The sequence below is a fragment of the Podarcis liolepis genome (genome assembly GCF_965112155.1).
Source record: "Podarcis liolepis genome assembly, chromosome: Z".
NCBI classification, from domain to species: Eukaryota; Metazoa; Chordata; class Lepidosauria; order Squamata; family Lacertidae; genus Podarcis; species Podarcis liolepis.
Window position 1 is genome coordinate 18,494,649 of NC_139570.1, and position 26,226 is coordinate 18,520,874.

At 43.9% G+C, this 26,226-nt stretch overlaps 1 protein-coding gene across 1 annotated transcript in view; it reads left to right on the forward strand.

Annotated features, from left to right (window-relative positions):
* MID2 (midline 2) overlaps positions 1–26,226 on the forward strand; it is a 211,496-nt gene that overhangs the window by 12,688 nt on the left and 172,582 nt on the right. The gene's annotated exons all lie outside the window — the stretch shown is intronic.

Consider the following 26,226-nt stretch of genomic DNA (forward strand, 5'->3'; position numbering starts at 1 on the left):
AAAATACAAGGTTTATATTGCTCTTAATGAAACCTTCTAAGCGGCTGGCATACAACAACATGAAATACTGATTAACAATATTGATAAAATAAAAAACAAATTGACATACGAAGTACCCAGGTATGGATAAAACCAGCAGTTTTGAAAGAAATATATCTAATAAACCTGGGAAGGCTTGCCTAAAGAAAAAGATTTTTAGCAGGTGCTGAAAAAGGTACAACCAAAGCATCTGCCTAATATCAATTGGCAAGGAGTTCCAGAGCATAGAGGCTTCCACACTAAGGGATTGATGCATTGCAAGTGTGGAACAAGCATTTTGCTCTTCCATAGTTCCACAGATGAAAATGGATGATAGGGCATATACCCTTGTGCAAATTAATTGAAACAAAGCATGTTTTGTATCTTACTCGTAATCCTGTACTCAAAACAAACATGAAAAGTCAGTTGATCATTATGGTGTTGGCAGCCTGCAGCCAACAGAAGGAGTGATGCACTCGCTGCAATATATTGAGGTTCTATGAAAGAGAGTTATTCCAGAGCTGGAAAAGATGTATCCTGACAGTACTGGGATATTGCAGCGGGACCTAGCCCTCTGTCACACATCGAAAGTGGGGAAGAAGTTCATGACAGAGCAGCAAATACAGGTACTTGATTGGCCAGGGAATTCGCTGGATGTAAATCCCATTGAGAATTCATGGGCTATATGCAAAAGTCGCTTCCGTGCTGTAGACTGTATAACTATGGAGAAACTCATTCAGGCGCCGATTCAAGTGTGGTACAGGGATCTGAAAATCAACAGTAACTGTTTGAAACTAGTAGACTCCATGGCAAATCGTGTTCAAATGCTGCTTGAAAATAGCAGAGGTCATATCCGTTAGTAATGTACGTATATGTGAGTTTTGTACAATAAACTACATTGTTTGTTTCAAGTAATTTGCACAAGGGTGTGAATGGAATAAGGCAGTCCTTCAAGTAAGCTGTTGATGGCTTTTATTGGCTTCCTGATCATGACTTTGGAGAGCAGCAAACCGTGATCCTGGTTCAGATATAATTAATTAATATACCGTTTAATGCCAAAACAGCTTCTAAATGGCTTACAAAACATAAAAAACAATTGCACAATGTTGTTCAAATATGGAATAATTAAATAACATAACAGTTCCAGGGAACAATAAAACAACCCCATTAAACCATTTACAGTATAAATATCCGTGATTTTAAAATGCAATGAAACATTAAAACAGCACAGCAATTAAAACAGGAAACTTGGGTCAAGAGATCAAGGGAACGCCGGTGTAAACAGGTGCATCTTCAGAAACTGGTGGCATGCCAATATGGTTGGGGCATTTCATATTTCAATGGGCAGTTCATTCTGCAATACTGTTGTCACAGTACTGTCACAGTGCTTCTTGATTTGTTTATCCTGCTTGCAGAAGAGGAGCAAAGTAAGAGTGATCAAGAAGCGTGCATGGGCATGCTGTTTCTCCAGATAAATCATGGTAAGGTAGGCACTCTGGCTTGTTGTGTGAATGCAGCAGCTTGTCACCACACTGAACTGCAATGACTAGAACAACAGAGGGAGTATTGCAGATGAAATCTGAACATTGTTGAAAACTGATGCTATTATTTTCTGGGTCTTTTAAATAATGCATCAGATGCATAACCCTGAAAACTGGTTTTCAGTTCTGCCAATAATATTTTGGTGACCAAGAGTAGCTAATTAGACTGCATTCACAGGCAACTGGAAAGGCTAATAATGGTCCTGAATATTTCTGCAATGGGTTATTCATGGGGCATACTTTACTGTCTGTGCTGCCCACGTTCCTCTTGCATACAGAAATAGATCTCCAGCTCTTTCACTATAAGTGATATGAGAGTTCTTCTCTCCTTGTTGTTGAGCTGTGGTGGGTTGACTTTAATCTCACAGTCTAATTTAAAAATAAATCCATGTGGTCTTCCAGTCTGCATTTTTCACCGGGAATGCATGTGCAGGATCAGTTAAGGGGTGACAATTCTGTTTTAAGAGATTCTTGCTTAAGAGCATAAGAATTGCCTGGTTGGGTCATGACCATGATGAAGCTTGCTCAGCATCTATCCTCAAAGGTTTTCAGTTCACCATAATGAGAACTGCTTCCTTTAGGGCGAACCGGAAGTAATTCTACTCTTTGTGGCAGAGCTTTCCAAACTTTTCATGTTGGTGACACACTTTTTAGACATGCATCATTTCACGACACAGCAATTCAGTTTTACTAGCAAACCAGAGGTTAAACTAACCCCTTTCCATTCCTGGGAGGAGCACAAGGAGCGTGCTCACCATTAGCGTGACACCATTACACACTGCAGCCGACACACAAGCATGTCACAGTTTGGAAAGCTCTGCTTTATGGCATCGGGCATAATAAAAGTTATTGCTGAACATGATGTGCTTATGACTCCCAAAGCTGTACTGCTTGAATGCTAGAAGTATATGATCCTTGATGAAGATTTGGAGGTACTCATGTGCTTATTTCAATCAAGACTGTTGCATCCTGCTGGAGAATCCTCAATATTGTTCTCTAGAAATATTTGGGTGGGGTTTCAGGGTTTTTTATTGGTATAATATTAAGCTAGCACATTACAAAACCTGCGGTTCTCCAGATGTTGCTGGAGAACAGGCAAATCCACGTCATACATTTAAAGCAGTTTAAATGGGAACAGTAGTTTCATCCCCACTGAGCTGCAGTCCCCGCCAATAAACTGTAGTTCCCAGGATTCTTTGGGAGGAAGTCATTAATGTACTGAATCAGCTTTAAATGTCTGGTGTGGATGTCCCATACATCTCGCATCATCCCTGACAGTTGGCCATGCTGTCTGGGGAAAGGGCCATATAGGTTCTTCATCCTTTTTATAAAAAAGCCACAGATGTTCAGGGGTGAGGGATCTTTTTTCTTTTTTCTTAGCCCAAACAGCTTATCCCCTCATGGATGACCTTTTGGGGTCTTTGTGACAAAAACAGGTGGTGCCAGATGCAAAACTGGGTGGAGTAAGAGGTGTGACTCTTATCTTCATACATTAGGCTGTATTCCAATTACAGTACCCCCAAAATCAGAGGTTTCTACATGCGCTCAACCCACCACCTCTCTTGTTTCATCTAGACAAGCAAAAGGCATTGTCCACAATTGTAGCCAGTGCTGTTGTAGAAGGTGCACCATTGAGGGGGATAGGAAGCTTGGACTGAGACTGGTCATGACCTGGGAACAGTCCTGAAGGACTGATGGAGAGCCCTACAGGGCTGCTTTCAGCGGCCTGAGGTTCTCCCACCCATGAGATTCAGTAACAAAATGAGTTTGTCTGTCAGCATAGCTGTCAACGTTTCCCTTTTTTAAAGGGAAATTCCCTTATTCTGAATAAGTTTCCTCACAAGAAAAGAGAAAAGTTGACAGCTGTGTCTGTCAGTCATTACAGTTCAGAATTTCATGGTTGTGTATATCCATCTATGCTTTCTTTTTTATGATTATTATAATGTTTGTCCTAATATGCAGTCTTAAATGCAGGTAGAGACCACAATTTGCCCTTTTCTCTGAGAAATACCAAAACTTTTCTTACATCTCCTTACGTTCAGTGGGTCTGCTCTAAGCATGACATAATTCTGGCTCTTTCCTATGGACTTAAATTGAACTGTGTTTTCCACTCTGTTTTCCAATGCAGAGTACAGAGGGCTTTCAGTTACTATAGAGGCACCAGGTATACAGCAATGCCAGACTTCACCCTTAGAGAACCAAGGCCGATGGCAGCTTTCAATCTAACACCAGAAATTCAGACTGAAACCCACTACGACAACCAAAGCTGATTAAAAAAAACATCTATACAAATAAGAGAGGTCTTACAGATTGTGCCCAACTAAGAGAGGACACAAGTACCCAAAACTCATTAAATTAAGGGGCGAAAGCCTTGGTAAAAGGCAAATTTTTATTATGCGTGGATGTGCTCTGAGTAAAAATTAGTTGGATACAACTCAGGAATTCAGAGAATTCAAACAAATAAAAACAGAGTCTGATCTTGTGGAGCAGGGAAGGCCTGGGCAAAAAGACAAACCTTTACAAAACATCTGAAGCAAGTGAAGGTTGTTGCTTTTGCATATGACAAGGGGATTCTATAGTACAGGGGCAATAGCAGAAAATGCCCATTTTTGGTTCACCACTCTGATATTTTTGGGAGTGTGGTGTTGTGAGGGGAATTTCCACAAATGATTTAAGTGATCTTGGCAGGGTAAGGCCTCTGCAGGGGGCAGATGGTTTCATGTAACCTGGCTCCAAGTTGCATTAAGAACTTTGTATGCCAGCTGCCACACTTTGAACATGTGCCCCGGAAGCTGATCAGTGGCAGCCAGCGCAGTTCATAGCTGAGAAGGGCGGAAGAAGATCAAACTCTGAGAAAATGATTTCTATGCAGAAGATGAGCTGGAGGAATATTGGGTGAACACAGACTGCTCTACACATCGCTTGTGTTGGGCTTCCCAGAATGGGCCTGGAGCGACAGCAGGTGGCCCGTGTCGCTGTTGTAAGATGGAGATTAACACACTCTCTCGTCTGCATGAGAGCATTTTGTTTATGCTCAGGCATCTGACAAGTACTTAAAGCTCCCACTTTAGAGCCTCTCAAATTCTTCCAAGGCAACACTCCCTGGAGCAGCGTTTGCTCACATTGTCTCGCTCCTAAACTTTATATGTAAACCTTGAAAGCTCATTTAGTCGAAGGCTGTGAAGTATCCCTCCCTTTTATTGGTTTGCCTGAGAGCTGGCTTATTTTGGTTCCTTTCTGTGAGAATCTGACACAGGCAAAATGCAAGCCTGGTTTGCTTCCTCTGGAGCGGGGATATTTGTGCCAGAACTTTTAAGGAAAAACCCTCAGTGGCTAGAAAGTGTGTGACACACTGCTCAGAAACTTTCCCTCTGCCTGTTGCTTCTAACATGCTGGGGCCTGCCCTGTACAAAAAAGGATAAGGGAACAAGCTGTGAGGAATTCCATTTGCCAAGCCAAGTTGGCTGCGGTGTTTCAGGGAGGGAGGGTCTGGCAGGCAGGTTTGGTTCTGCTCCTCGCAAGGCCTGCTTGTTTTTCTTCAGGAAAACGTCTTCTGACTTGGTTTGGGGAGATTTTCAGTTTTAAACATTGCGATAATCTTACAGACATTTTAACGTTTCAAAACTTGACTTCCTTCCCCCTCTTTCTGCGGTTTTTAAAATTTATTTTTTAATATTTTCTGCATATCCAAATTAATTTGTTCATTAATTCATCTACTTTAAATATACAGTCATACCTTGGATTACAGACGCTTCAGGTTGCGTTTTTTCGGATTATGGACCCGCCGAAACCTGGAAGTACTGGAACGGGTTACTTCTGGGTTTTGGCAGTCGTGCATGCGCAGAAGCGCTGAATCGCAACCCGCACGTGCGCAGATGTGCTGCTGCGGGTTGTGAACACTGCGGGTTGCAAACGTGTATCTCACACGGATCATGTTCGCAACCCGAGTGTCCGCTGTATACTCTTATGAAACTGCAGGTAATTACAATCATCCTGCCAATGTTCTTATCTGTTTACAGCTTGTTTGTACATATTCAATAAATCTTTTCCATTCTTTTATAAAACATTTGTTATCTTGATTTCTTATACTTCCCTGGCTGAAAACAGGTGACCCTGCTTGGGGATAACATCTTTTGGGGGGGTCAGATTGAGGCCTTTGCATGTTGCCTGACTAGAAGTTCAGATGCTCAAACTTCTATCTTAACTTCATAACCCGCCTCTGCTCCCATCCTGGGTACTACTCCCATGTCCTTGGTGGGGACAGCACAAGTTCAGCGGCAGAGTGAAGTGGCAGTACAGGATCTAGGATTTGCAGTACAGGATCTAGGATTTGTATGGGGGGGGGGAGAGAGACAGGGTCTAGGGGAAGCAGTTATCAGTGGTGTCTCCCTCCCTGAGTGTGTCCACACATCCTCCTTGTGACTCTTGTGACTGTACATCTGCTTGCCTTTCCCTCTAGCCAAATCTGCACCACCTCGCAGAGGAACAAGTCACGGTGTGTGGTAGGGATGTTAGAAGGCATTGCTTCCTTTTCTGTCCTGTATTCATTGCATGCAGTGTCGCTTCCGTTCTGCTACAGTTCATCTTCGGCCAAAAACCCCATTATTTGTCTCATTATTCATGGTAGTGAAATTACATAGCTTATGTAATTTCTGCGATCTATTACATCAATTAGGCAGGCTATATTGCCGTCATGTTATTCCACCCCATTAATTTCAGTGCAGAAGGAACACTATGAAAATTGGGGAGTGACATAATCTATTATTATTATTTTACCCTGAAAGCAAAAACCATGAAGACTATGGTAATTATATTTGCTGGATTGATTTCTGTACCAGACGTGGAACAAAGAAGCGAACATTGGCAGTTTCCACACCTGTTTCTGTTTTCATTGTAATTCTGTAAATCCTTAGTGTGTGGAGATTGTTGCTCCTTTTTCTAGCACTTCTCACTGGTTACTCTAAGAGGGCAGGTAAATAGACCAGTGCTGCGCTAAAACCTGTCATCCAATTTCTCAAAAGCTTTCTTCCGCTGTGAAGGAGACATTTTTCTGCCTCATTCTCTCTGGGAAATTTTCAATTTTTCTTTAGCCTTCTGGTCAGTGCAAGGTTTTGAATGCGCTGTATTGTTGCAAGGTGACAGAGAGTGCTGTGTGTGTGAATGCACACTCTTGCTTTCTTTCCAGTGACTATTTCTCTGGCACTTTGCAGCTTCCTCGGCTGCCCAGATCAGGTTCTGATCTGAAAAAAGCCCCATGGGAGGAGTTCCTGTCCACCCCTGGACTTTAATTGGAGTGTGAGAATGAAAGAAAGGAGACTTGCTAACACCCCTTGGCTGCCTCAAAAGTATGGCAATCACAATAATAACCACATACCCCACACATGAGAAATTCACCAAATTTCTCTCTCTGTGTGTGCTTCAATTCATTGAAGGAAGGTGGTTGGGGAAAATGCAGGAGAATTTTTTTGGCACAGATAGCAACTGCGGGGAGCACCAGCAGCGGGGCAGGGGGCTCCAGGATTTGGCATAGATCCCCCTACTCGGTCATAGGTCTTGTCTGGCATCAAATGATGCTGACAACGGGCTTTGAAAACCCATTGGTTGCTTGGCTGGGTTCCACACATAACATACAGGCTTGCCTTAATTATTTTTCAATAGTTATTTCTCATAATTACCGTATTTTTCGCCCTATAAGACGCACCTTTTCCCCTCCAAAAATGAAGGGGAAATGTGTGTGCATCCTGTGGGGCGAATGCAGGCTTTCGCTGAAGAGAGAGGGAGAGCTGCGCGGCTTGCGGAGAGCTGCCTGCACCCTGAAGCCTAGGGCGCGCTAAGCTCAGCACGTCCCAGGCTTCAGGCTTCGCGCAGCTCTATGCTAGTCGTGGGAGAGCTGCGCGAAGTTGCGCAGCTCTCCCACGGCTTGCGGATAGCAGCCTGCTCTGGGGGCTGGGGCTGGGGAAACTCGAGCTTCCCCCGCCCCAGCCCCGCACCTGGGGGAAAAATATTTTTCCCCCTTTATTTCCCCCCCCCCCAAAAAAAACTAGGTGCGTCCTATGGGCCGGTGCATCCTATGGGGCGAAAAATACGGTATTCATAATGAAAAGTACTGATGAAATTTTCCAAAGATACAGTGAAATTGAAAGCTTTTAAAAATTCTTCTCCCCACCCAATACTGGAGTGACCTTGTGCATTTTTTGACAAACTACCAGTGCATAAAACTTGGAAATAGACAGAGCATTAATATCTCTCTCTCTCTCTCTCTCTCTCTCTCTCACACACACACACACACACACACACACACACACATATACACACTCTTGTGTGTATTATTCCTCTCCCTCTCAGTTCTCATGCACACACCTTCACACATTTCCTTCACGCAAAATGAATTGAGAAGGCTCTTCAAAACAAGAACCCATTGACTATTTTTCCAGAAAAACAAATGATCTTGCTAAGAAATTCAGATTTTGAACTGTGTAGGCAGCTGAGCAGAAAACAGGAATTATAGGCTTGGAGAGGAAGAAGGGTCGATTTTTTTCCAGGCTGTGTTCTTTCCACAATTGATGGTAAAATCATTAATGGTGAGGTTACAGATCGGATGGCAATGCAAGTTGCCAAAAGACATCACTTCCCCATGGATCAATGAAGTTATACACTGCTCTCTTGTAAGCATTATTGTAGAGATATATGGTGTCTTTCTTAAGAAAGAGTAGCCATGGACCCAACTGCATATTTTCTCCCTGTGTTTGGGGTGTGTGTGTTTGTAATTGTTTTAAAAAATATATATTTATATTTATTATTTATAAAATTTCTATACCTCCCTTCATCCGAGGATCATAGGACGGATTACAATATAAAAACACAAACATGCATACTATAGTAACAAATGAAAAGAATGCGCCCATAGTTTAAAAGGCCATAGATTACTTAATTAGCCAAAGGCCTGGGGGAAAAGGAGTGTTTTTGCTTAACATATAAAGAGATGTAATGAAGGCGCCAGGTGAGTCTCCCTGGGGAGAGCACACCCCAAATGGGGAGCCATTGCCGAAAAGGCTCGTTCTCATGTCATGCCAACCACCCAGACCTTTCATGGAGAGGGCAGTTGAAGAAGGGCCTCAGAGTATGGGCACAGGGTCTAGGTTGTTTCATATGGGGAGGTATCCTTGAGGTATTGTGGTTTTGAACTGTTTAAGCCTTTATATGTCAAAGCCAGCACTTTGAATTGGACCCAGAAACTAATTGACAGCTAGTACAGTCGGGCCAGAATTGGTGTAACATGCTCAAACCATCTTGCCCCAGTGAGCAACCTGGCCACTGAATTATGCACTAGCTGAAGTTTCCGAACTGCCTTCAGATGCAGCTCCACGTATAACTCATTGCAGTACAGGTTACCAGAGCATAGACCACAGATGTTAGGCTATACCTGTCCAAACAGAGACACAGCTGGGCAACCAGCCCAAGCTTGATAGAAGGCCGCCTGAGGTTCAGGCTACGTACCTGCTCCTTCAGAGGGAGTGTAACTCCATCAATACCAAAGCCCAAAGAACTGTTTCTTCTGTGAGGTTTCTTCATTTTCCTTTATTGGGTTTGCAAAAGGTAGATTATTTTGTCTTATTTTTATCTCCTACTCCCCCTGCGAAGTTCATTTTTATATTTGTGTGGGCAGACTCAGAAGTGGTTACATGCCTAAGCCCATCCAATAAAGAGTTGAGCTTGGATTTGAACCCATGTATTCCTGGTTCAAGTGGAATGCTCTGTATCTCTATGCCTTTCCTACATATTTCCCCCTGAGACTCAGGATGGATGATAGTCAGTGCAAAATATCAAATCATAACATACAGAAATAAGGGAGAGAATCTCCTGTACTTTCCATCATAATGTGTGCTCTAGTTTTGTTGTTTCTTGCAGAGAATAACCAGACTCTGACTTCAATGTCATCCAAAGCCAGATATTATCCACCAGGAAATGGGACTATGGGGAGAGCTATCACTGGGTGGATATAATTGAATTCTGTTATTTGACCAAGCTGCTGCTGTTCTCCATCCAAACTTAAATATGCAGGAAGCTGTCTTATAACAGATCAGACTTTGTCTACCTAGGCTAATATTATTATTGACTAGCAGCAGCCTTTTGGAGTCTTGAGCAGAGGTCTTTCACATCATCTGTTATGTCAGTGGTGCACCAATAAAACAGCCAGCACATTGGCAAAGCTAAGTAGGGTCTGGTATGGTTTCAAGTTGGATGGGGGACCACATGTTGAGATTGCTGCATTGCAAGTTCAATTAGATAACCCTCAGGATCCCTTCCAACTCTACAGCTCTATGATTCACTCTGAAACTTATACACCACCCTGATGTTTTGTGAGAGGGCAGTGTTTAGATACTTTTTTGATGTTGATGGAATTATGCGTGGTGGGGGTAAGAGAAAAGTTTTTCTTCCTCGTAATATTAGAACTTGTGAACATTCAATGAAGTTGAATGCTGGATGATTCATGAGAAAGAAAACAAGGTACTTCCCCACACAGGGTGCATAGTTAAACTCTGGAATTTGCTCCCACAAGATGTGGTGTTCACCACTTACTTGGATGGCTTTAAAAGAGAATTTGACAAATTCACAGAGGCTGTCAGTGGCCAGTAATCCCGATGGCTATGTTCTACCTCCACTGCTGAAAGTAGTAGTAGTAATAATAATAATAATAATAATAATAATAATTATTATTATTATTATTATTATTATTATTATTATTATTATTATTTATACCCTGCCCTCCCCAGCCAAGGCCAGGCTCAGAGCGGCTTACAAGCAATAATAAAAACAAGTTGAATGATTACAACTTAAAAACAAAATTAAAATACAACATTAAAATATTGAAATATTAAAACATTAAAATGTAGCCTCATCGCAGGAGGAGAAGGAAAGGAAAAAAGAAAGAGAGGGAGGGAATCAAATTGGCTAGGAGCCAAGTGGCTTCTGGGACCTGGCTTCTGGGTGCTGAAACACCGGGGGGAGGGGGTCAGCAACATGTTTTATTTATTATTTTGATAAGCATGAATTAATTTGCAAGTTACATAAGTGACACATTGTTAATATCACATTTTAGCAGAAATTATTAATACATGTTTAATTTGGTGTTGACAATGAAAATATTGGTACCATATTTCAGTTTTCAAAACACTCCACTCTCTATTCTTAAACTCCTTAATATATTGTCTATCCTTAACATATACAGTACTTCAAGGCTTGAAAGCACTATACATTACAGTAATTCTTCCGCGTCAGCCAGGCGCAAAAAATGGCACCCAGACTTTTAGAGGTGCTCGCAAATGGAGAATCTTTAGGTGCAAAATATGCCTGGCACCCTGTTAATTTTGAACCCTGATAAGAAGGTATCATTTCCTGTAATGCCCTGTATTTATTGTGTGTTTCCATTTCGCTGCAGTTTGTCCTCCCATCAAAAACTACATTATTTGTCTTGCTGTCTGCAGGTTGTGTAATTCATTAGATATATTAATTATTCTACTGCATTCATTTCAGTGCAACAGACACACAATGCAAAGGGGTGGGGGATGCAATCAGTTACAAATCATTTGCAGACACAAAAGCGAATATTGATCATGTTCGCTGGATTGATTTCCATTCTGGTTATGGGATGAATTGGAGAACATCTGCAACTTCTGCTATCTTTTCCATTTTCGTCACAATTCTCCAACATTCTCCACCTGCCACCAAGGGACAAATCATTCTCCTGTATCCTCTTCACCACCCCAAAGCTCTGCTGTTCTGGTTTCCCTTGATCACATCTAGCAGTGTAGGGAGGGAATTTGGAGATGGCTTGTCTCTGGGGTGAGCCGAGGATTGTTTGTTGTTGTTTAGTTGTTTAGTCGTGCCCAGCTCTTCGTGACCCCATGGACCAGAGCACGCCAGGCACTCCTGTCTTCCACTGCCTCCTGCAGCTTGGTCAAACTCATGCTGGTAGCTTCGAAAACACTGTCCAACCATCTCGTCCTCTGTCGTCCCCTTCTCCTTGTGCCCTCCATCTTTCCCAACATCAGGGTTTTTCCAGGGAGTCTTCTCTTCTCATGAGGTGGCCAAAGTATTGGAGCCTCAGCTTCAGGATCTGTTCTTCCAGTGAGCACTCAGGGCTGATTTCTGAGAATAGTGCAATGGAAAAGGCAGGAGATGGGGGTGGGTGGGAATGGGACTCTGCTGCCCCCTCTCTCACCATTTGCCCTCTGGAGCTCTTTGGCGAGCGGCGGGTGTTTTCCCCCTTCTTCTTTCCCATGCCATCATCATGATTCTGCTTCCAAATGATAATATTTTTTATGATACTGCTTCTAATCCGTTTCTAGTTGCAGTGTCCTTACGCACAGCTGGATGATTTACAGGCCTGTTTATAAGCCTCTCTCCCTTTTGGCAGAAAGGAGTTTCGAGAGCTGCGATTTGTTTCTGCCGCTTTCCCATCCGGGAGACAAACGGCCGATGTAAAAGACAACGAGGAAAACAATAATAAAAGGTTGTGGTTCTTGGCCAGCTGGAAGCAACAAGATCCTCACAGCTGGGACCAAGGGGTGCATACACCCTATAGGAGCACTCGCTTACACTCTCCATGATTCTGCAATTGCGTTGCTTCAGTGCAGGCATTTGGCAGTGGGCCTAGGACTTGGGGATAGATCATGTGTTACCTTACATGCATGACTGCTACCACATCGTATCCCACCCCCTGACATTTCCCTGATATCTCACGTGATGTGACATCATGAGTCTCAGTGTTTCCCACCTCCACTCTGCTTCACTGTCTGCCAGTTTTCTCTCTCTCTGTGTGTGAGTGAAGTGAGCAGAATGACATCATGTTACGCATCATTTTTCAATTGTTTCAAGGGAGATGCAGGAAAAGATGTAGGTCAACAGCAGGCATGAGTTCTACGTGTAGTTTAGTCCCGTCTCGTCCCCCACCGAGTCTAGTCCTTAAGTTTGCAAAAAATAGCAATGCCGAGTGAGTTACAGATGTCAGAGGGTGGGTAGAATCCTGTGTTCAGAGGGGGTTATTCAACTAATACATATTCTGTATTTAATGATTAAATGGTCATTTAATTCATGTGCTGCACCTTGGTGAAGTGGAGCTGGTGGGAATATGAGAAAAGTTCTTTTGGGTGCCAGGGTCCAGATAATGGAACTCTGCCCTGAGAGATTCATTTTGGCCCTTCACATATGGTATTTCGCCTTTCTGTGTGAAGAAATGTTTGTTTAGGCAGGCATTGGGCACACCTGTTTGGATTGCTTTTACCCCCCCTGCTCATAGAAACATAGAGTTGGAAGGGATCCCAAGGGCTGTCTAGTCCAACCCCCTTGCAATGCAGGAATCACAGCTAAAGCATCCATGACAGATGGCCATCCAACCTCTGCTTAGAAACCTCCAAGGAAGGAGAGTGTACCCTGTCCACTGTTGAACAGCTCTTGTTAAAAAGTTTTTCCTGATGTTAATCAAAATCTCCTTTTTTACCATTTGAATCCTTTGTTTTGGGTCCTGTAGAGCAGCAAAAGCAAGCTTGTTCCATCTTCCATGTGACATCCCTGAAGATCTTTGAAGTGGAATATCATATAATCCAGGGGTTGGCAAGGTTTACCTTGCCTGGGCTGGTTCACTCCAGTGGAAATCCCTCCGTGGGCTGGACCTTGTGTGTGCCCGCGATTTCCGGCATCTGCGCAGAGGCAATTTCTGGCATCTGCACAGATGCAATTTCCGGCGCCCCGGAAACGAGTCCCCATGCTGCACTGCACCAGTTTAGCGCAGCGTGTGGGGACTTGCCAAGCGGGCGGCTTGGTTTGTGGGCAGTTTGTGGGCCAGTTAAACAACCCCCGTGGGCCACTTGTGGCCCATGGGCCTTAGGTTGCCGACCCCTGATATAATCTCTCAGTCTTCTCTTCTCCAGGCTGTACATCCCCAACTCTCTCAGCTGTTTCTCATACCTGGTTTGGTTTCCAGACACTTTATCATCTTGGCCACTCTACTCTGCACAGGTTCCCACTTGCCAATATACTTCTTTAAACTGTTGTGCCCAGAACTGGACACAGTACCTCGGATGGGGTCTGACCCGGCGGTATAGAATGGGACCATTATTTCCCTTTATCAAGTACTTCTGTTGATGCAGCCTAGAATTCCATTAGCAATTGGGTGTGTTCTGTGCTTTCTCTGCTGCTGTTTCGTTATTTTAGCATACTCTGATTGTTAGTGTTTCGTTTGTTTGGTCTTAAAAATATTGCACAATGGCTTGAGCGCTTCTGCTGAAAGTCAAAAGCTGGGGTATTTGGCAAACAAATAAGATTATTTCTTCAGACCACTTTATGGGGATAATGGATACAGCTCATGCGTGCAGAAAGCTGCTTAGTTAAAATAACTCCAATTGCACTTGTACAATTCAGCTTTCCTTGGTACAGGATCTGTGCGCAATTTTGAGATTGTGTGGTTCCTTCTAAGTTCATAATTTACAATATCTGGCTTGTATTCCTTGTTAATGGACTAGCATGTTAGACTTAAGGGAAGAAGACCTGGGTTCAAGCACCCACTAAGCTGCAAAGCTTTCCCTGCTGACCTTTAGACAGGCCCTATCTTTCAGTTTAGCCTACCTTACAGGGTCGTTGTAAATAAACACCCCTGGTCTAATACTCTGGAGAGTCACTGCCACTCAGTATAGACTATACTAGGCTAATTGAACCAATACGTAGTCTGATTTGGTACGTATTTGGTGATTGGTTGATTGATTGATTGGTTGATTGCATTTGTATCCCACCTTTGCTCCAAGTAGCTTAGAGTGGTGTACATGGTTTTCCTCTTCCCCATTTCATCCTGAGAGATAGATTAGGCTGTGGGAAGATAGTGTCTGGCCCAAGGTGACCCAGGGAGCTTCATGGCCAAGTGGGAATTTGAACCCTGGTCTCTGAGGTCATAGACTGACACTCTAACCACTACACCACCCCTGGCAGCTTCCTGTGTTTCTTTAAAAACAAACTGCTGCTATTTAAATTTGTGTTGCTTCCCTCACCCTTTTTTTTTTTTTTTTGGAATAGCAGGTAAAATGGTGAACTGGAGCTATCCTTCCTTCCTTCCTTCCTTCCTTCCTTCCTTCCTTCCTTCCTTCCTTCCTTCCTTTATATCTGTATACCCTGCTTCCTCTTTTTTTATAGAAAACTCCCTCGCAAAGCAGCCTACTACTAGCTCCAGTAAAAACTGACCCTACTTAAACAATAAAATATAAAATACAGTCACAGATCAATAAACCAGCATGAAGTTTGGAATTGCTTTATATATATATATATATGTATAGAAATAAATGGAATCATTTTGTTTTTAATTTGTTTTTATTCCTGGTGTTTTGTCACTGTGAAATCGCTTCAGGATATTTTATGGGAGGTGATTCAGAAATGGAATTGAATAAATGATAAATAAGTGGCTTGAAGAAATGAAACTCTTCATGTTATAACAGGAATCATAAAGGCTTTATGAAGACGTAAAAACCAACGAGAATTAAGAATTGCAGAAATAAACATGATCTGAGTTCTTGTTCTAATGAGCCTAAACAGCCCAGCTCATGCACAAGATCATGGGTAGGCAAACTAAGGCCCGAGGGCCGGATCGGGCCCAATTGCCTTCTAAATCTGGCCCGCAGATGGTCCAGGAATCGGTGTGTTTTTACATGAGTAGAATGTGTCCTTTTATTTAAAATGCATCTCTAGGTTATTTGTGAGGCATAGGAATTCGTTCATTCCCCCCCTTCAAAATATAGTCTGGCCCCCCACAAGGTCTGAGGGACAGTGGACTGGCCCCCTGCTATAAAAGTTTGCTGACCCCTACAGGAGAAACCTGTAGTTGGGAGGCTGATTCATTGGGGTGAGTGGAGCTCTGTCCTCCCCCAGGAAACCCCCACCTGTCTACCTCCTCACTTATAACCTGTTCAGAAGGTGGTCCTGGTTTCCAGTGCCCTCCTTGCCTCAGTGTTAGTGTTGATTTGGTAAAACTCAGCTCGGAGGAGGATGGAGAGAAAACCAGAACGAGTTAGTTCTGTCTGGCTTTGGCTTTGGCTCTGTCCCCTGTGGACCTTCCTGCCCTCCTGCCCTACCTGTTGCATCCTCCTCCACTGGTTCAGCAGGTATATGGGCACTGGTTCAGCAGGTATATGGGCACCTGGAGTTCTGCAAAAAGTCCTAAAAAATAACCTTAGGAGGAAACAATCCCAAAGGGGGGAGGCAGAAACTCAAAAACATCCCATGAGAACTGAGCATTTTCAATGGGTTTGGGAATAGTGTGTGTGTGTGTGTTTGTGTGTGTGTGTGTGTGTGTGAGAGAGAGAGAGAGAGAGAGAGAGAGAGAGAGAGAGAGAGAGAAATGGAAACCTATGTGGGTGTGTTAGGAGAGGAAGAGAATGTAACATACTGGGAAAAGGCATAACTGGCTGAAATTCCACATTTTGTTGTAGGTCCAACTTGTATGCACCGTTTGGTGTTAACTGGATTTATATAAAATGGTACCTCTGGTTACGTACTTAATTTGTTCCGGAGGTCCGTTCTTAACCTGAAACTGTTCTTAACCTGAGATACCACTTTAGCTAATGGGGCCTCCTGCTGCCACCACGCTGCCGGAGCACGATTTCTGTTCTCATCCTGAAGCAAAGTTCTTAACCCGAGGTACTATTTCTGGGTTAGCGGAGTCTATAACCTGAAGCGTATGTAACCTGAGGTACCACTGTATTTGAAAACGTGTGTCTATGTATATACAGATATATATCTTGTGTGAAGCAAATGTTCCTAGAAATAATCCTTGCAAACACTGATGTGCAAATTGGTATCAGTATTTGTATGTTCCACATCCCACAACATTGAAATGAATCCAGCCTAAGACTGCAATCCTAACTCTACTTTCCTGGAGGTAAGCCCCTTTAAATTCAACAGGACCGCTGAATAAACGTGGTTAAGATTGCTTTGTAAATTAGTTGAACTCAGATCCTTCTGAGATCAATGGGGTGGGTGCAAGTTAGCAACTTAGTCAGGGTGCAAGTCCATTATTTACAGCTTTCATGTTTTTGTTTTGAAAGCAGAACTTGGCAAAAAGACTTTAAAGTATTTGGATTGCTTTTTTGAGAGTGTTAGGTGGGAGAGGAGGGTGACTGAGTTTAAGTGTTTAGTAAGCGGACGGAGTAGCAGCCATGGAGCAGTCTTTCAAGAGCCAAATGAATTGCAATGTTGAGAGATCTGTGGTTTGGAACTTGGGATTTGAAATTTTCCTCTTCCCTCCCTGTCCATTTTACCTTGTGTGTCTTTTTTATTATTATAAAGCTGTGAGCAGGTATCATCTAGGCTTAGTGGTATATAAGCCACACCAGGAACTTTTGTGGCTGAGGAGAGGGGAACAAATGCTAATCCAGTCCCAAGCAAAGAAAAAGAAAAGAATACACAGGGGCAGGGTCTTTTGCTGTTTATCCAATTTAACTCCCCACCCTGCAAACTGCTTGTAGACATGGGGTGGGGCAGGTGAAATCAGCGTAGCTCAAAGACATTTTGCAGTACAGTGGTGCCTCGCAAGACGAAATTAATCCGTTCCGCCAGTCTCTTCGTCTAGCGGTTTTTTCGTCTTGCGAATCAACCCTATTAGCGTCTTAGCGGATTAGCACTATTAGCGGTTTAGCGGCTATTAAAGGCTTAGCGGATTAGCGGCTAAAAGGCTATTAGCGGCTTAGAAAAAGGGGAGGGCAAAAAAAATCGGAACACTCGCAAGACGTTTTTGTCTTGCAAAGCAAGCCCATAGGGAAAATCGTCTTGCGAAGCAGCTCAAAAACGGAAAACCCTTTCGTCTAGCAGGTTTTCCGTCTTGTGAGGCATTCGTCTTGCGGGGCACCACTGTATTTTTTCTTCCTCTCGTTCCCCACCCCCCAAACTAATGGCAGTTTTGGATTTAGATTGGGGAAAGGGTAATAATAATTAAGCACCACTTCCTCTCTCCTCAAAGAAGAAATGAAAACGCCAGATACAGTGGTACCTCAGGTTAAGTACTTAATTCGTTCTGGAGGTCCGTTCTCAACCTGAAACTGTTCTTAACCTGAATCACCACTTTAGCTAATGGGGCCTCCTGCTGCCGCCGCGCCACTGGAGCACAGTTTCTGTTCTTATCCTGAAGCAAGGTTCTTAATCTGAAGCACTATTTCTCGGTTAGCGGAGTCTGTAACCTGAAGCGCATGTAACCTGAAGCGTATGTAACCCAAGGTATCACTGTAAACTGGGAGATCTTTATTCCTGTCAGTTTGCCCTGAATGTTGCAATACAAAAATCTCTGAGTTAGCCCACGTCCTTAGGCCTCCCAAGAATGGAGTAAAGGTCAGCACCTAGTTTTCAGGAGGGGGCCCCTTCTTAAATGTGGCCAAGTTCCACAACTTGTTTCCAGGGACCACACCTACAGCATAAAGTCAGAACCCATTGGGTTCAATGGTAGGTGGGATTGCCTAAGTCATCTTTCCCAGAATCCTGCCCCCTTTCCACTCCTTTTAATTTTTTGCCACATGTGTAAAGTTGAATACTTAATGTGCGTAAATTGTGGGCTTACTCATATTTTGCTGTTGGCACCTATCTGTTTAGAGAGGCAATGGAGCATGCCTCTGGGGGTGAAGTCAAACCAGTAACAATAATTTTCACAATAAAGTACCGTATTTTTCGCTCTGTAGGACGCACCGGACAATAGGACGCACAATAGGGAGAACAAGAAAAAAAAAATTCCCCTCTCTGCCCAGCGCCCCTTCAGCGAAGCGAAGCGGCAGGAGGCGCTGCACAGAGAGGGGGAGAATTTCCCCCCTCCCCCCTCTAAAACAAGGTGCCGTTCAAGGTGCATTCAGTCGCCTTCAGGCGGCGACCTTGGAAGCCTGGAGAGCGAGAGGGGTCCTTTCGACCTGCTCTTTGGGGCTGGCAGGGGGAAGCCCACCGCCAGCCCCAAAGAGCAGGTCGGGGAGCAGTGGAAAGGTGCGCAGTGGAGAGGCTGCTGCCATAGCTGCTTCTTTAGCCCCGCGCGCGCTCTCCCGGCTGGTGAGGTGGCGCACGGCTAAAGAGGCTGCTACCATAGCCGCGCGTCACCTCTCCAGCCGGGAGAGGGTCGCTGGGCTATGGCAATACACCCACCTCCCGCAAAAGCCCGCAGGAGCCGCGCACTCTTTAAGGAGCACGCAGCTCCTGTGGGCTTTTCTATGCGGAGGGAAAAGGGACTGACTGGCTGTGTCAGTCCCTTGTCCCTCCTGAGGAAAAGCCCGCAAGAGCCAGATGCCTATAGGAAGCCTGTACAGGGAATCCAACACAGGGATTCCCCATGAAGGTTGGGTTTGGCTCATGGGCTGTCAGTTGCTGACCTCCAGTTTAGACTTGAATGGATTCAATGAATCCTTCTGGGGATACCTCAGTAAAGTCTGTTGGGCAGGGAGTCCTCTCCCTGTGGCCACTTGGCTTGCCCCTTAATGTCAACACCTAGCAATTTTTAGTGGGGCAGCTCTGCTCTCTGTCCCAGCAAAACCAGAAAACGCTCTTGTGGCATCTTAATGAGCCGCTGTGGACCAGAGCCTGCTTTGTCAAATACATGGTAGAATCCATAGGATTTCTGCAGTTAACAAGTTTCGTTTGCCTGGTTTTGGCAGTTGCAAGCATCAGAAGGTGGAAGGAGCCCATAATCTCCTTTCCCCATTCCACATAAAACTTTCATGCACAGGTAACTGCTGTCAAGTACCATTCTGTTCTCTGTCTGTCTGAGAGCCGCCGATTGTGGATGTTGCTCCGTTTTGACTTTTACAGCCTTTTCTTGAAATCCTAACAAATGTACTGTGAATCTTACCACCTGACGCCGTGCAAAAAAAAAGAAGTGCTTTTTTGTGTGCGAGTGTGTGTTCTATGCACCCACTGAACACAGATGAGCATTGCTCTCTGGGTTTTCTAAGTGGCATGTCTTGTATCTGGAGTGGTGTGACCTACTTAAAAAAAAAAAGTATTTGCTTCCCGGCAAGGGCTAATCCAATCAGACTAAGCAAACAGAACATTAAACATCACTGCTAAACATTAGGCGAAACATTTTATTGTTAGGAGCCCTGCCTCGCAAGCACATTTGCCAAGTCAAAGAAGTGTTTGTTTTCATGCCATCAGGGGAAAGGTTTGATGGTGTCAGAACAAACAGCATAATCAACTTCCTTTTGGAACAAATTATAATTGGCGCATCCGATCCTACTCAGAGTAGACCCAGTTAAAATTAGTACACATGGCTTTACTGAGCCCCACAAATTTCAGTGTGTATCTATTGTGAGTAGAAGTCAGTTGTGTACAACCATACTGTACTTGATCTTTTTACAGCATATATCCCAGTATATAATGCAGTATAATGTTTTCCTAAACAAATGATACGTTATCCTTTTGGAGCAAGAGGGGATGAAATGGTGGATAAAAAGGTGGCCTGGCTGGCACTGTGAGCAAAAAAAGACACTGAAGAGCTTTTCGGTAATTGTATGACCCCTTGTTTGATGAGAGAGGCTGTGTGTGACTGTGTGTGTTGGCAAATTGGGAATGTAAAAAACCTGCCTGGGAACACCGAATGATCTGAGGACACCAGATGCAGCAGCATTGCTGAGGCTATGTGAGCCTGGGTCTCATTATTTAAATGACTTTATAATGGGGATGGATTGGGTGTACTTCTAGGTCTGTGTCAGTTTCACATATGTTCAAACAAAAGTCTGTTCCATCTCATTTTCTGCATTGTTTTTAATAACACACACACACACACACACACACACACACTCATACACACATACAGAAAGAGCATTTGAAGTGTGTGCATTCCCCCCAGTATACTTCCTAAAATACTCCCCTTAAAAAGTATGCATTTTTTAGTGCCAACAACCGGTTTGCAAAATTCATGGAGATGAACACAGTCCATGGGATAACTGTGTTAACCTGGGAAGTGTGAATCAGGCTGGTTGGTTAAAAGAAAAGTGATCTGAGTGAATTTCTCAGTAGCTTTGCATTTAAAGGGGAGTAGAATAATCCGTGGAGGTGAGGTTTGTCAATGGCTGTGATACCTAAACAGTCTGGCTGTACTGAGGAAGAATACCTGTGAATATCAGATGCTGAGGACAAACAACAGGGGAGGAGGGGGCTGGTTTACTTCATGCGCTGCTTGTGGGTTTCTTAGAGCAGGGCTTCCAAAACTGTGGTCTGTAGGCCACCACTGGTGCACAAGTATCTTTCAGGTGGTTTGCAATGTGCCAGTGAAGAACGGTGGGAACAGCAGCTGTTAACGCCAGGTGCAATGCATTAACTATTCATACTGATTTTTAAATGCATTTTCTAGTGAGTCTTTTATCTCTTAAATTGTATTGTATTATTTATTATGGCATTTTATATTGTAGCCAATGGGATTCAAATACAATCCAATACAATACTCCCAAAAAACAATAAAGCAATAAAAATTACAATTAAAAAAATCATAAAGCACAACTGCTACAAGAGGGAGAAAAGTCATGATTTGGCCTGCATTTGAAATATGGCACTGCATGTTACAGGCTCAGAGTCCAGACAACAAGCCAAACCATTATTCCTCATGATTATGTACTAATTTTAGTTTCATTTTTTAAATGGTGAGCTGTCTAGGGGATTTTCCAGTTCTGGAATAAAGGCCACGCAGAATGAGTATAGCGGGTTGCATGTCTTGGGTGTAGCAACTCAGTGCAGATTGAGAGGTGGTGTTGTGGTTGTGGTGTCAGGCTAGAACTGAGGAGACACGGGTTCAAATTTCCACTCATCCATGAAGCTTATTGGGTGAGCTTGGACTAATCACTTGTTCTCATCCTAAGCTACTTTGCAGGTTTGTTGTGAAGATAACATTGGGGAGGGGAACTGTGTATATCTCCTTATTCTTATTAGAGAATTTTTTTTGGGGGGAGGGTTAAAATAAAAATTATGGTACCAAAATCTGGATTTATTCATTCATACATACATACATACATACATACATACAGTGTGCAGTCTAAAAACAGAGCAATATATCATTAAAAAGTGCAACCGAATCTTGAAATGCAGTAAAGCAGCAATTTAAAAATTCATTAAAGGGTAAAAAAAAAAAAAATGTAGCCAGGGAACTCTTGTTGTTGCTATATGTATCTAGATACTTTTACTTCATGGGATTTTGAACGAACCTAGTGTTTCACAATACAGTGGTACCTCGGGTTAAGTACTTAATTCGTTCCAGAGGTCCGTTCTTAACCTGAAACTGTTCTTAACCTGAAGCACCACTTTAGCTAATGGGGCCTCCTGCTGCCGCTGCGCTCCTGCAGCAGGATTTTTGTTCTCATCCTGAAGCAAAGTTCTTAACGTGAGGTAATATTTCTGGGTTAGCCGAGTCTGTAACCTGAAGTGTATGTAACCTGAAGCGTATGCATATTTTAATGTCCCCCCTCTCTTTTGTTACCCCCCCTTAGCAAGGAATGATTCTATTTTATTTTTAAGTTAACTTAATAAAATGTATAGGCTGCTTTCAAAGTGGAATACGGTTATAATTAATGTGTGATTTTTAAAAAAGAACAAAATGATCAAGAACGAAAAGGAGAGAACAATCAACAGTCAAGCCAAGTAAAAAGTTGGCTTTTTGTCAACGGGGTACCAAAATCAATCCAGACGGAAGGACAATTTAAATAATGCAGTGTTTGCTAACTTTTGAAAGCATAGGCCGGTGGGGGGGGGGGAGATGAGGAACCTGCGACCCTCCAGATGTTTCTGGACTCCAGCTCCTATCAACCTTAGGATGCCTCCTGCAGGTTTTCTGCAGTTAAAGCACTAGACTTTTCCTGTGGTCAGGAAAGTGATGGTGAAATGGCACCGGAAAGTGTGGGATGCATGTAGCACATTGCACAAGCAATTTGGATGTTCGCTATTGTATAACCTCCCTGCAAACAAATCAGAACGAATGCTCAATAAAGCCCAGCCATAGTCTAACCTTTGTGTAAACTTCATGCAAGCAAATCATGATGAATAAACAGATCTTCTAGCGGAGAACTTAGCTGACCTAGCCTATTGTCAGGGATGGTGGTAGTTACAGCAGCATTTCCAGGGCTGTGAGTTTTGCAGTGCTGGGCTAGACAGGCAGGACTTCTCCTCTGTGACTCATGATTGGAAAAAAATAAAGATTGACTGACTGACTTACTGTCAGGTCTCTTGGGGGGCGGGACTTCCTGAGTCTTTGTACCACAACTGCAAAGGATTTGCCTCTTGCACCCACCAACAGAGAATGGGAGCAGAGCCTCCCTGGCATAGCTGCCAACGTTTTCCTTTTTAAAAGGGAAATTCCCTTATTCCGAATAGGATTCCTCGCAAGAAAAGGGAAAAGTTGACAGCTATGCTCCCTGGCATATCTCAGAGGGAGAGCAGGATCCTGCCTTTGTAATATAGATGATTAGCATTTATATAGCACTTTACATTCATCAAAGCACTTTGTACCCATTATCTCAGGAGCCCTTGCAACAACCTTGTAAAATAGGTCAGTAATTCGTATCCCTCTATTTCCGATGTGTGTGGGGGTGGATGATGGGGGCAGGGTGCTGAGGCTCGGCGAAGGTGGCTTGCATAAGGCCATTTAGCAAGCTCAAGGCAGAGGTAATTTGGTGCAGAAAAGGGGAAGTATTTTTTATGTAGCTGGTACACACAGGTATGCATGATGATGTGTTTGGGAGGCGGGGAGAATTCACCTATTCTGCAAAGGGATGCAAATGAGGGAAAAGGGAAAGGGAGCACACCTTTTAAAATAAAAAAATGTCTCTGATCAGCTGCTGATGCAGACTTCTGAAGAGTATGAGAGATTATGACAGGTCCCTTGGGGACAGCTGAGACAAAGTGGAAAATCCGGAGTCAGCACACAGCCTTTGTAGCAGATGTGGTGTTGCCTGGCGATGTGCCCTGACATGCAGTCTCTGTTCTGTAATGGCAGCTATTGATAAACATTCATTATTTTGTGTGTATGTGTATCAGTAAAGGTATCGCTGAGCTGGTTCATTCGTTAGGGGCAGACTACATCTGAGAAAAACAAAAACACCCTGCCCTACTTTCCCATCAGAGAGGTTGGATTGCTGAGGTCATGGAAAAGGCCCCCGGCAGCAAAAGGTTGGAAGCAAAATAGCCAGTGCATGGGGAGCTGGGTTTGCAAGCTCTGTGAGTCAGAAATCAGGTAAGTTGGCTGTAGAAGGCCTCAGAATCGGCACAAGGCAGCTGAATAGGTAGCTTGCAGGCATCAAGATTCTGACATCTCTGATGAAAAGGGTTTCTGGTCTCAGATCTAGGAATGAAAAACAGGTAAGTCACTGTTGGTAATAAAGTGGTACCTCGGGTTAAGAATTAATTCGTTCTGGAGGTCCGTTCCCAAACCTGAAACTGTTCTTAACCTGAGGTACCACTTTAGCTAATGGGGCCTCCTGCTGCCACTGCGCCGCCGCCACCCGATTTCTGTTCTCATCCTGAAGCAAAGTTCTTAACCCGAGGTACTATTTCTGGGTTAGCGGAGTCTGTAACCTGAAGCATATGTAACCTGAAGCGTCTGTAACCCGAGGTACCACTGTACTCTGCTAAATGGATCAGTGGTCTGACTCAATGTACAGCAATGACTTGCCTGCTGCCAGGTGGCTGCAGGCTATCAACATGGGCCGTACCTCAGTGGCAGAATGTGCCTTGCGTGCAGGAGGTCCTGGGTCCCTATTATCTCCAGATTGGGTTGGGAATGTCCCCTGTTTGAAACCCTGGAGAGCCTCTGCCGGTCAGGGTGGATAATACTGAGCTAGATGAACCAACGGTCTGACTCAGGATACAACATCTTCCTATGTTCTTAGGGCTGCTTAGCCTCATCTAGAATCTGTGCACCCAGTAGGGGAGCCTTCCCAAAGTAATCCCACTTGAGTTAGACATGTGGGGGGGGGGTTGGTGCTTTTGTGACAATGTACATGGAGTTCTGCCAATTGTCTCCCTCTCTGCTCCCCGAAATGTTCAAATGCTGCTTTAAGAGGCTTTTTCCAGCATGACTCTGTGCCGGGGCTATTGCCGGGGTTGATCTCTGGTGCGCAATGCGTCCTGCTGCCTTGTAAGCCTTGTTAATATTTTATCATTTTGATACACGGGGAATTAATTACTGTCAACAGAGCAGATTTTAATCTAATCAGCTATTCCATACACCGCATCGGGTTGCAGACATCAAAGCCAGCATCAAAGTGTTGGGAATGAAAGTGCTCTGTGAGCTTTCCAAGCAAGAAGCAGCTTAATGCACAAGGGTGCCCTGCGTGGATACTATCCTTGGGCGTGCCCTCCTTCTTCTGTATGTTCTTCCCCAGGTGGTGGATCTTTTGAGGCGTTACCAGTGCTAAAACATACAATGGTGCCTGGAAGGGTTGGCAGTTTCCCAGGAAAAGAAATTGGCACAAGACATTAAATCAGTAAACAAGTACCAGTTTCAACCTGACTTCGTATTTTTTCTGAACTTGATTTTTAGCAGATTGAAAAACTTTTTTTGCATGCATGCAGCCATGGCTGGGTCAAAGCCCTGGTGTAGGTTGGTTCAAAAAGTTGGGTGCAAGAAGATAGGCAAGGCAGTAAATCCCAGCTGTTTCCTCTGCCCACCCCTGAGACCTTCTGATAACACCAGCCGTTGACCATGCACATTGATCAATTTGGGGTTCTTGCCATAGAGACAGATGCCTTAGTTACAACTGGATTACTACAACATGGTTTATGTGGGGCTGACTTTGAGGGGGAAATGCAGGGAGCATATTGTTGCACCGCACTCCAGTCTCCAAGATTCCAGAGGTTCCAGGCAGGTTTACCCAGGGTTTGGTTTCCTTGGAATGAGGGACATCCAAGACTGAAGTGTCTGTCTGATATAAGGTTTATTTACACATATATACAGCCTGAGCCTACAATGGAGAGGCTCACAGCATTAATACCCCTAGAAGGTCTTGCTTCCCCCATCGCCACAGCCTTGGATTCCAGCAGAAATCAAGCATGGCTCTGCCTCACAGGATTCTTCCTGCAGCCAGATTCTAGATCTCTTACACATTTCAAATCCGACCCTTATCCTTCTCACTAATAGCCAGGTGCCCCATACTCAGAGGGCTATTAGCTCAACAAGGAGCTAACCTGGCTAATTCAACCATCAAATCCTTGCTGGATCCAGGAATTAGAAGGGACTCAGGCATACAGCCTAACCCCTCAACCCCCACGACCCACAACATTAGGATTCTTGGGTTACAATAGCTAATACTGGCTGCCAGTCTGTTTGGGCACAATTCTGAGTGCTGACTCAACATACTCGTGCCTTCCCTCATAGTTGTGTGCAGCTGCACATGTCTTTCCAAAATGTGCAGATAATAACAGCCACAACCCACACCTGCAAACACTCACCTGGCTGTGTGGAGTTGAATGTACTGATTTTGGGCAGAAATGAGTTGCTTAATTTCGGTGTATTTGTGGCCCAGTGCTTTTCCCCCTCTAAAAGGTGTGCATAAGAGTATCAAGGGACTTGCAGAGAAAATGAATTTAGATCACTGCTTGATGTTTTGCTGTGCTTTTATTATGTTGGAATCCTCCCAGAGACACCGGGAGCTGGATGGTGGACAGCCCTCTAAGCTGT